Source organism: Triticum urartu, chromosome 2A (genome assembly GCF_056163025.1).
Source record: "Triticum urartu cultivar PI428250 chromosome 2A, HENAU_Tu73, whole genome shotgun sequence".
NCBI classification, from domain to species: domain Eukaryota; kingdom Viridiplantae; phylum Streptophyta; class Magnoliopsida; order Poales; family Poaceae; genus Triticum; species Triticum urartu.
Genome location: NC_141874.1, coordinates 450,615,702 through 450,628,143, shown reverse-complemented (window position 1 = coordinate 450,628,143; position 12,442 = coordinate 450,615,702). Strand labels below are relative to the sequence as shown.

Below are 12,442 nucleotides of genomic sequence, written 5' to 3'. Positions count from 1 at the left end.
GTTCAAGATGGAGACAAAGATATTTGTAAAGTACATACAGACCTGAATGTAGCAGATCCATTGACTAAACCTCTCCCTAGAGCAAAACATGATCAACACCAGAATTCCATGGGTGTTCGATTCATCACAATGTAACTAGATTATTGACTCTAGTGCAAGTGGGAGACTGTTGGAAATATGCCCTAGAGGCAATAATAAAAGCATTATTATTATATTTCCTTGTTCATGATAATTGTCTTTATTCATGCTATAATTGTATTATCCGGAAATCGTAATACATGTGTGAATAATAGACACCAACATGTCCCTAGTAAGCCTCTAGTTGACTAGCTCGTTGATCAACAGATAGTCATGGTTTCCTGACTATGGACATTGGATGTCATTGATAACGAGATCACATCATTAGGAGAATGATGTGATGGACAAGACCCAATCCTAAACATAGCATAAGATCGTATAGTTCGTTTGCTAGAGTTTTCCAATGTAAGTATCTTTTACTTAGACCATGAGATCGTGTAACTCCCGGATACCATAGGAGTGCTTTGGGTGTGCCAAACGTCACAACGTAACTGGGTGACTATAAAGGTATACTACGGGTATCTCCGAAAGTGTCTGTTGGGTTGACACGGATCAAGACTGGGATTTGTCACTCCGTATGACGGAGAGGTATCACTGGGCCCACTCGGTAATGCATCATCATAATGAGCTCAAAGTGACCAAGTGTCTGGTCACGGGATCATGCATTACGGTATGAGTAAAGTGACTTGCCGGTAACGAGATTGAACGAGGTATTGGGATACCGACGATCGAATCTCGGGCAAGTAACATACCGATTGACAAAGGGAATTGTATACGGGGTTGCTTGAATCCTCGACATCGTGGTTCATCCGATGAGATCATCGAGGAGCATGTGGGAGCCAACATGGGTATCCAGATCCCGCTGTTTGTTATTGACGGGAGAGCGATCTCGGTCATGTCTACATGTCTCCCGAACCCGTAGGGTCTACACACTTAAGGTTCGGTGACGCTAGGGTTGTAGGGATATGTATATGCAGTAACCCGAATGTTGTTCGGAGTCCCGGATGAGATCCCGGACGTCACGAGGAGTTCCGAAATGGTACGGAGGTAAAGATTTATATATGGGAAGTCCTGTTTCGGCCATCGGGACGAGTTTCGGGGTCATCGGTATTGTACCGGGACCACCGGAAGGGTCCTGGGGGTCCACCGGGTGGGGCCACCTGTCCCGGGGGGCCACATGGGCTGTAGGGGGTGCGCCTTGGCCTACATGGGCCAAGGGCACCAGCCCCAAGAGGCCCATGCGCCTAGGGTTTCAAGGAGGAAGAGTCCTAGGAGGGGAAGGCACCTCCTAGGTGCCTTGGGGAGGAGGGATTCCTCCCCTTGGCCGCACCACCCTAGGAGATTAGATCTCCTAGGGCCGGCGCCCCCCCCTTGGCCCTCCTATATATAGTGGGGAGATGGAGGACTTCTTACCTTGATCTTTGGTGCCTCCCTCTCCCTCTCCAACACATCCTCCTCCTCCATAGTGCTTGGCGAAGCCCTGCCGGAGTACTACAGCTCCATCACCACCACGCCGTCGTGCTGCTGCTGGAGCCATCTTCCTCAACCTCTCCTTCCCCCTTGCTGGATCAAGAAGAAGGAGACGTCGCTGCTCCGTACGTGTGTTGAACGCGGAGGTGCCGTCCGTTCAGTGCTAGGATCTTCGGTGATTCGAATCACGTCGAGTACGACTCCCTCATCCCCGTTCTTTGAACGCTTCCGCTCGCGATCTACAAGGTACATAGATGCATCCAATCACTCGTTGCTAGATGAACTCATAGATGGATCTTGGTGAAACCGTAGGAAATTTTTTGTTTTCTGCAACGTTCCCCAACAGCCAACACAGCAGAGATTGCTCACCAGTTTTTGCAAATGTGGAGGAAGATTCAGGACGCAGGCATCATTCTTTCCTCCGACGAGGACACGATCAGCTGGGTGGCCACCACAGGAGGAGCAACCTACTCGGCAAAGGCTGCTTACGATCTACAAATCAGTGACATCCCTCCTTCAGGTGAAAAAACTGCGATTTGGAGAACTTGGGCGCCAGGTACGGTGAAGATCTTCACTTGGCTGCTCCACCAAGACAAGCTTTGGTGCAACGATCGCCTGCAACGGCGAGGGTGGCCCAATGGGTATTTCTGCGTTTGCTGCAACAGAAATCTGGAAAGCTCAATCCACCTTTTCTAGGACTGCCCTTTCGCCTGAACGGTCTGGCAGGCAGTGTCGTGTAGATATGGTTGCGCTGTGCTCAATGAAGCGCGGGAAGCAGGTCACAGCTCTCTCAGGCATTGGGAAAGACTGACTGCTTCAACGCCTCAAAGTTGCAGAAAGAGGCTAAGGACGATGCTGCTGCTGATCACGTGGGAGCTTTGGAAAGAGAGGAACGCGTATGTGTTCAGAGGAAAAACGCCTCAGACGGAGGACGTTCTGCAAGCCATCAAGAACACGATGGAGCTCTGGCGGCTTGTAGGAGCTCGATGCATTGAGTCCCCGTTCGGGGAGGATGTAGTGAGATAAAACACCCTGGTCATGTAGCTGGCCTAGTTCTGGCCACTCTTAGCTCTCCTAATACCACGATCACTTGATCATTCATGTATCTCCTGCTGCTTTCTTCTAAATCAATGAAGCCGGTGACCCCGGATCTTTCAAAAAAAAAACGAAGCCACCACAGGCGTCTCTTTAGTTGACGAAAATGTCTCCTCCAACTGAATGAACATTGATGAAAAGTCTAAAATAATCCAGAAAAATAAATACATCTGGCTCTCTGTGTAAATCAACTACCCACTATACAACATGACCACTTGTTCGTGGGCATCCCAACGATATCTATTTTTGTACTTTGCTCAGAGAGTGATCAATAGTTTTTGGAATCATTAGATCAGTTTACCAAAATGATCAAGGAATGGAATTGACATCATGCAACATGTATGAAACATTCACAATGTGTTGTGATGCAGGAATGGGAGTAGCAATGGCATATCTTTTGGTAACATTTTTTTAATAAAGAAACATACTTCATGTATTGCATCCTCGAGAGACGACATCAACATGCATAGAGCGGTGTCCCTTCCCCACCTACCCCCACCCCAACCATCTATATTTGTACATAAACCTTTGCATCCTTCTAATTGTTAAACTTTGCCGTAGGTGCAACGCGGCTATTATTTTGTTTCATATGTTGCGATCGGTGGCCATGCATTATTCGATATGCATGGTTTCATGTTATCATTGGACTTTGTTTAGTTTATGGTTACTAATTGTTCAATTGTATTTTCTATGAATTTGTTACTGTTTGGTAGGAAAAATAAAATGAAAATCATGTGGCATAGTAAATACACCTGATTGTCTATATACACCAACTGCTCGGTATATGCCATTTTTCCAGGAGACCATACATGATGTCATTTCAAAAACTACAACGGTGATCAACCTTACACAAACAGTCCTTCAGAGGCCAACGTGCAGTTGGTCATGAACATAAATGGTAGAGCAGCATTTCTGACACTCTCTCAAATTTTCTTAGTTGGGATGTACAGTAATTTTTATTAATTCATACAAATCAGACGCCAGATTCTTTTAGCATGATAAATCAAATGTCCGAAATAACAAATTATGTTGTTGCAAGGATGACAATTTCCTTTAGCAAGCATCATAATATTTGTCATGTTCAGTTGTTTTGTCAGAAATATAAATGCTCGCTAAATGAAACTGCCATCCTCACCACAATATAATTTGCTATAAAAAAACGTTTGATTTATACTATGCCTAAAAACCGGACGTTTTTTTATTTATCATTTTTGATTAATTAATGGTAAATTTGCTTCAGGTAAGAAGTTACAAAGAAGCAACCACTGGCATAACAACACCAGCAAGATTCCCCTTCTCCGGTGACACAAAAACAATGCTCACTCTCCGGCCACCTCCTCAGCAATGGCACACACCACACTCCTCTACAGTGTCATCTCACTCTCGCTCTCCCTTGCAGCTTCAGCTCTTGCGCCACCGCCTGACACCACCCAACAAGCACCGACGACGGTGCGAGCCGGCTACTACTTCGCCGATGACGCCGATCTCTGGCCCCTCTCGGCCCTCGACGCCTCCCTCTACACCCACCTCTACTGCTCCTCTCTCTCCGTGCACCCCACGCGGCACACGCTCCAGCTCCCAGCCGACCTGGCCCAGGCGCGCCTCCTCGCCAGCTTCTCCCGGGAGCTCAAAGGGAGGAACCCGGTGCTCAGGACCCTGCTCTCCCTCGCCACCGCCGGCGCCGAAGATGCCGCAGCAGGCGCCGCCAGGGCATCTGGGGATCCCGCGTTCGCCGCCATGGCCGCGGACCCGACGTCGCGGGTCGCGTTCGTCGACGCGGCCGTTAGGCTGCCGCGGGAGAATGGCTTCGACGGGATCGACGTCGCGTGGCGGTTCCCGGCGTCGGCGGTGGAAATGGCCGACTTCGGGTTCCTTGTCGCCGAGTGGCGCGCCGCGGCGCCCAAGGGGTTCCTGCTCACGGCCACCGTCTACTTCTCTAACCACGTGTTCGGCGCGCCGTTCGCCGGCGTGGACTACCCGTCGGAGGCGGTCGCGGGGAGCCTCGACTGGATCAACGTGATGGCGTTCGGGCTCCGGCCGGCCGACGCGGCGGCCACTGTCACGGCCTTCGACGCGCCGCTGTACGACAGGGCGTCGCACTTCTCGGTGAGCTACGGCGTCGTCTCCTCGCTCGACGCGGGAGTCCCGGCGGGCAAGGTGGTCATGCGGCTCCCGCTCTACGGCCGGTCGTGGTTCCTGCGCAACAAGGCCAACAGCGGCCTTCGCCGCCCGGTGCGGCCTGCTCGGCTACTTCCTGTGGCCGGTGAACTACGACGACGCCAACCTCACGGTAACCAGGAGAGGTCAGTGAGTGTGACCTCGCTAGCTCCTTGGGTCATTTCTGCTAGTGTTCCATCGCCGTGTATTTACTCTCTGCTTGTTTCAGCATCTGAGGTCTGGGAGCAGAGCAAAATTTCGTCGGATTTGAGGAACGTCACGGGCGTCCGGCAGGGGAAAGCCCCATTTGGGCTGCCGCCGGCTCTCGGGTCGCCTTCGCCGGCGTCAGAGCCGGTGCCCGTGCCGACGTCAGCATCGTTCTCATGGCTGTGCCGGAAGAAGCTTGATGCGCACTTGCATTTGTCTGTACTAATTGTCCTCTTATATTAACTAATAACTGGTGCCTTCCCCGTCTCTCGTCTATTCACTCCAACATGATTAGGATCTCAGATGTAGCATGCCAGCAGTTTCAAATTTTCTACACGGTTTTATAGTTCAGAAAGTGAAGAGAGTGCGCATCAACAAGACAACAGTAGTGTAAATCACATTTCAGTTGTCATATATTGAGCTTAAATCACATTTCAGTTGTCATATTGAGTATAAACGAAATTGCTCTGTGGATGATGTACAACCTGAGGACAATTGGATGAGAGTCATTCCAGCCGTCTACTGCACTTCGATCATATGAATGAAGTGTAGAGATCGTCCACAAAACATCGTGTGCATACCATAAACTAATCAAACTCCCTCTCCCTCCATCGGCGACACGTGTCGGTGATGCAGGCTGCTGTCGCTGGGTCTCGGTGGCGCAGTTCCTCGCTTGTGGCTGGCCGTCATGGATGGGGTTCCCGGTCGCCGTTGGATGCTGGATCCACAAGGTCCATCATGCTCCTGATCTGACCCGGTAGCTTCCTTGGGCATGGCCCTCCCCTCATTGGCGGCCCTTGCGGTTGCTTCTCTGGGCACCCGACATCCCAGATCTAGGGTCCTCTCTGTGTGGGTACAAGGTGTAAACTTTGGGATGCAGTGGGCGATGGAGCTGTGTTGGTGTGGCAGCAGGGCGACCGACTGTATGCTTGCGATCCACCGCCATGTGGGTGGTGGGTGAAGGTGGATCCCCTCGATGGCCGGGAGCGGTGGATCTGGTAGGTGGCACGACAGCATCACTCTCGCGGGTGCTCGTGGGTTGCCTCGATCGCTAGGGCGGCGAGGTGGATCACTTGGGAGGCGTCCATCATGCTGGTGTGGGCTTTGCTGCCACCACACTTGGTCCAGGAGTCGTCTACTCCTTTCCTCGGTCGACCGTGACCGATGGACCTGGATGATGGGGGTCGTGTCCTTGGCAAAAGCTTTTCCTCACTATGTCATGTCGGCGATGTCGACACTCTTGTGTGTCGTTTCCCTCCTTGGAGGTGTCAACGTGGGTGAACTCCATCCATCATGGGCTCTGCGTGAAAACCATTGGTCCGGCACATTCCAGATCGGGGCTGTGAAGGCGTTGTGATGTCATTTTCTTCTTGGAGGCTTTGTCTCATGAGCAATGTAAGTTAGACAAACTTACTTGAGCAATATCACAAGATATGGAAGTGTTATGACACAAGTTAGCAATTCACATTGATCACAAGATATATCAATAGTAGCAAGTATGAATTCCGGAATATAAAGTGAAGGCCTAATTAATCTCTACAAGGGAATAACCAACACAATAAAATGATGACAATAATATATAGTGAATGTAGGGTCAAGAGATAAAAATAAACCACAAATAAGGAGTTAGGGTTAGGAATAACCGAAGTCACAGAGACACGGATGTATTCACTTTCTTGTAGGGAAGCTTATCACCGTTGGAGGGATGTGTGTTACCACAAAGGCACACCAACACCACGAAGGCTAACCCTATTATCCTTGAGATATCACCACGAAGGCGATTCTCAACCACTAGAGGTAGACCTTAAGGCGGCCTCCAAACCTTCATAAACTTTTCGGGGAACAAATAACAAGTTGATTCCCCATCGGAGCATGCCTACCGCCTAGGAGTCTCCAACCTCCAAGAGTAATAAGATCAAGGGGGGTATGCTCAAGACTTTCTCAAATCACAAATTTCTTCGGTTTAAAAAGGGAGATGGAGTGGGTTATCACTTAGTGAAATCTCTCTCAAGAATTCTCACTAATCTCCCTGGGATCTAAGATTCGAGGTAGGAGAAGGGAGAGGGGGATTTTCTTAGATGTCGGTCAAGATATTTGTGTTGCTCAACCCCTCCATGAAGTGCTAAAGGGGTATATATAGGCTAGAAGAAAAACTAGCCATTGGTCACGTTTCTTTGTGAGTGCCCGGATGTCCGGGAAGCAACCCGAATGATATGGGCAGGGACTTGGATGATGTGGCCAGGTCAACTACTGGTGATGCAAAGGAAATATAGCCGGATGAGAATGTCTCTTGTGTAAGTATTCAGGCAGTTTTTCCGGGCAACGACCGGACGATCCGAGGAGGAGCCCAGATGATCCGTCTTTGGAGAAAACCTACAGGTACCTCATGTTAACCTAGCTGGACATCCAGGACACTATCCGGACGATCCGAGCAAAGCCCACATGATCTGGGTAGCAATCCGGATGATCTTCCTGTTAACATGAGGATGGGCACTTTTGGTAGTAGGATTTTGGCTAAGGCATTTTTGGTATGATTTGAGTGGAATCGTGTGCAAAATATATTGACTTGAGCAAATCCATCATGGACTCCTTTGATCTCCTCTTAATAGTGTGGGGTCCCTATAACTCAAGAACATAAAAGAGCTACACTAGATAGCTCCTAGAAATCCAATCTTGAGCATATATTTCTTCGATGTTCGTCTATCCACACCACTAAAGCCAAAGGAACTAATACCTTTGACAAGAGCATTCCACTTGAGGTTGATGTTGAATTTTATGGTTGGCTCAAGTTGGAAACACAATCTTGAGCATGACACTTGGTGAAGACATCAAATAGCTCCCTCATAAACCATGTGGGAAGCATTGCCTTGCATTCCATCTTCACATGTCCATCATGTGATCATTAGCAGGCTTCAAGCATGTAATTCTTTGGGGCATCTATCTTGAACTTTCCCTTGTGCTACTCCCGTAGGAGTCGTTGGGTTTCCCCGAAGAGGAAGGGTGGTGTAGATAGTATCAAAGCTTTCCCCCAGTTAAGAACCAAGGTTTAATCGAACCATTAGGAGTCAACAAGCCGCCAAGATAAGTAGCACCTACACACAAACAAAATAAAATACTTGCACCCAACGTGGCAAGCGGGTTGTTAAGCCCCTTGTCTTGCTAGTTACAATGTTAAAAGCTAATAGATAAATAATAGTGGTAAGACAAGTAGTAAAGAGGCAAATAATAAGGTATTAATGGAGAATAGACCCTAGGGTCATAGGTTCACTAGTGGTAACTCTCTCGAAGGCAGGCAACGGGCATGGTAACAAATTGTAGTTAGGCAATTGACAAGAAAAATAATCTTTATGACTATGATCATTCATGGCATAATATCATATAAGCATTACGTCCGTGATAAGTAGACCGTTAATCCAAATGCATCTACTACTATTACTCCACCCCAAGACGTCTATCCAACATGCATCTCAAATTATTAAGTTTACGAGAAAAGGAGTAATTCAATAAGCAAGATGACATAATGTCGACAGAAAGAAATCTAGCAATAAGATCAAACCGATCGTTTTATCCTTAGTGGAAACAATATAATACGTGCCTTGGCCCCTTTTGTCACTGGGTTAGAGCATAGCAAGATTGAACCAACTACTAGGCACCACTCCCTCTGAAGAACTACTCATCAATCTTCACAGGAGAAGACAAACAGATCGGAAAGCATACATAGCTATTTAATTATACAACAATGAAACTACAAAAGGTTCAATTGAATTCAATGAACAATATGATCATAAACTCACAATTTATCATGACCCAACAAATACACCAAAGAATTACATCGAAATGATCCCAATCAGACAAGGAAGAAGGGGGACATGGTATTGAAGATCCAAAAAGAGAGAGAGAGAGAGAGCACCATCTAGCTACTACTATGGACCCGTAGGTCTTGAAGGAACTACTCACACATGGTCATGGAGGTAGCAAGGTTGATGAAGAGGCCTCCGACAATGACTTCCTCCTTTGGCAGGGATCCGGTATAGGGCTCCAGATGGGATCTCTTCAGAACAGAGGCTTGCAACAAAGATACAATTCTTCTGGAGGTACGACGGATGGTTTCGATACTTATAGGGATTTATGGCAATGGAATTAGGTCAAGGCGATAACTGAGGGCCCCACATGAACAGCTGGCATGACCATCCTCTAGCTGCGTCATGTGTCCATGTGGCTAGCTGGTGGCCCCTCTCGACGTCTCCCGAAGCTTCCAATGTTTCTTGTTTCCCCAAAAAATCATTTTAAATCGGCAACGTATTTTGACCTCCGCAAATATTGATTTCGTGCGCACTAAAAACAAGCAGAAAACAAGAAATGACACTGGACACTAAATTAATAGGTTAGCCCATAAAAATAATCTAAAATGCTATAAAAAGTATATAAAATGATAACATAATAGCATTAAATAATCAAAAAATATAGATACATTTGAGAGGTATCAATAAACCATGATCATGATCACTTGATGTCATCCTCTCATGGACACTTGGAATCGTTCTCTTGATGCAAGCCCATGAGAACGCATAGACATAGAAAACACGTAGTATGGGTTAGAACACAAGCCACAATTAACAAATGCTTACCAGACCACAAGATCCCTTGTGGTACATGACTTGCGTTTATGAGTTGACCATTTAGAATTCCATCAAGCTTTATCTTGGTCAATGTCGGTGTTAAAACCGGTGGATCTCGGGTAGGGGGTCCCGAACTATGCGTCTAGGTCGGATGGTAACAGGAGGCAGGGGACACGATGTTTTACCCAGGTTCGGGCCCTCTTAATGGAGGTAAAACCTTACGTCATGCTTGATTAATATTGATGATATGGGTAGTGCAAGAGTAGATCTACCACGAGATCAGAGAGGTTAAACCCTAGAAGCTAGCCTATGGTATGATTGTTGTTCGTCCTACGGACTAAAACTCTCCGGTTTATATAGACACCGGAGAGGGCTAGGGTTACACAGAGTCGGTTACAATGGTAGGAGATCTACATATCCGTATCGCCAAGCTTGCCTTCCACGCCAAGGAAAGTCCCTTCCGGACATGGGACGAAGTCTTCAATCTTGTATCTTCATAGTCCAGGAGTCCGGCCGAAGGTATAGTCCGGCTATCCGGACACCCCCTAATCCAGGACTCCCTCAGCAGCCCCGAACCAGACTTCAATGACGACGAGTCCGGCGCGCAAATTGTCTTCGGCATTGCAAGGCGGGTTCTTCTCCAAATTCCGTGTACCTGTTGAATAGTGTCTGCTTTCTTGTAAATGTAGTGCTCCTTGGCTTCTACGCCCAATAATGGCCGTTTTCCACGTGTCAAACGAATACAAAAAGTCAGGATGTTTTTTATATTTACACCCCTAGCCGCGTGAATGAGCCGCCTATTTAAGGGGACGAGGATTTAGATCCAAACCACACCTTCTCCCTTCCGCGAGTATTCATCAGAGCGTATCCGACAGAGGTCCATTCTATCATGGCCGGCCGCCGCAGCTCCTCCTCTCGCCCTTCCAGCCCTCAGCCTGGAGATTGGAAGAGGTGCTCCATCCCGCACAGCGAGCTAGTGAAGCTCCAGACCAAGGGATTTCTCCCCCCGGCCTATATGGTCCCGGTTCGAGCCGGACTTGCCACCTATAATGGCGGAGAGCGCCCCCAATCCCTTCAAAGGAGAGCGGGTATGCCTTGCCCCTTACTTAATAAGAGGGCTCGGATTTCCAATTCACCCGTTTCTCCGGGGGCTTCTGGAGTTCTATGGCCTCCAACTGCACAACCTCACGCATGCCTCCATATTGCATATCGCGGGCTTCATAGCCCTTTGCGAGCTGTTTTTGGGCTGCAAGGCTCATTTCGCGCTGTGGAAAAGGCTATTCTGCCTTGTGCCCCACTCTAAGGAGGGTTCAATATATCAAGTGGGCGGAGCCAAAGTGTGGCGCATCGCCGGGACCGGATATCTATCCGAAACCCCAAAGAAGGCGTCCGAAGACTGGCCTTTGGAACGGTTTTATATAGAGGACGTCCCGCTGCCGGATCTTGTCCGGATTGGCCTCCCTGAGTTCGACAGTGCTCCCCTAAAGAAGCGCCTAAGCTGGCGTCCACGGAGCCCTCAGAGGGAAAGTGACAGGGACGTCATTTATCTGATGGCCCGGATAAGATTGTTAGCTCATTCCGGACTAACCATGATCGGGGTCATGGCCGCATGCATCATGCGAGGGGTGCAGCCTCTTCAGTATAGAGGCCGCCCCATGTGGGACTTCAACGGGGAGGACGACGCCACCCGCTACGGCCGTAAGGGGCCGGATTCGGCTGCCGCTCTAATAAAGACCTTGTCCGCTTTATACAAGGGAGAAGAGGAGGAATTTCTCCGCGTCAACCCACGGGGTGGATTTTCTATGTACAATCCCCCAAGTTGGGTAAGTGGACACTTTTACTTGTCCATCCGTTTTATATTCCCATTGTTAAATTTTCAGTCTAATGACTTCAACGCAGGAACTGCACCAGGCTGTTAAAGGAATAAACAGCCCTCCTCCACAACCCGAGGATCCGGGACGGTCCCTCGACCCGGCCTCTCAAGAGGATCCAGACTTATCTGTGGAGCTGATTGATGGAGTGTTTCATCAATTGAGCAAGGACAAGACCTTGGTGGCCATTACAGCCGATTATCCAGGGCTACTCCCAGCCTCGCAGGTAACTGAGACCGAAGTCCCAGCACTTTGAAAAGGGATCTGTCCTTGCGTGTTTTCGATTGCCGTATGACAACCATGTTTTGCAAGGGAGGTCCTTGAGACGGGAGGCCGAGCCTGCGGCGACTAGCCAACGAGGGGTGGCAAGGCCCCGCGAGCTGAAAAGAAGTGCGGTCCGTACTGAGGCACCGGCACAAAGGTATAGTGCGCCGCCTTATTCCCAGGTGTTATTCCTTCGAGGCATATTAACGCTCGTGCTCTCTTCAGGACGAAGAGACCTCCCCGGACTATATCCGGAGAGGCTGTCAATCGCGCCTCCACCAGCCAGGCTCCAAAGCCTGGTCCGGAAGCGGAGGCGAACACGAGGCGCGCACCGGACGCTCCTCTGATAGAGGATGCGGACATGCTGTCTGCCACCAATTCCGAGGTGGAGAGTGCCATGAACCACAGGTGTCGCCGGACAGTTCTTCGCGACGCTTGTTTCTCCCAAAAGGCATTGGATGCCTTCAATTCGGGAGACGCGTACCTCCGTGCCGCTCAAAATGGTCTAGCCAGAGCCACGGAGCAGTATGTGAAAGACATACGGGTAAGAAATTTTTCGTAATTATATATATACTAGTATCCCCCAAGACTTGAAACAGTTAGAATGACTGTTTTAAGGATCATTTGTTATGCAGGTTCTTACAGAAAAGAATACCCTACTGTCCCAGAAGCTGGAAGAGT

The 12,442-nt window shown here is 48.8% G+C and overlaps 1 pseudogene across 1 annotated transcript; it reads left to right on the top strand.

Annotated features, from left to right (window-relative positions):
- Positions 1–3,884: 3,884 nt before the first annotated feature.
- LOC125541708 (class V chitinase-like) lies at positions 3,885–5,270 on the top strand (annotated as a pseudogene). The gene is made up of 2 exons (XR_015615120.1): positions 3,885–4,946; positions 5,030–5,270. The product of XR_015615120.1 is annotated as a class V chitinase-like (transcript).
- Positions 5,271–12,442: the final 7,172 nt, after the last annotated feature.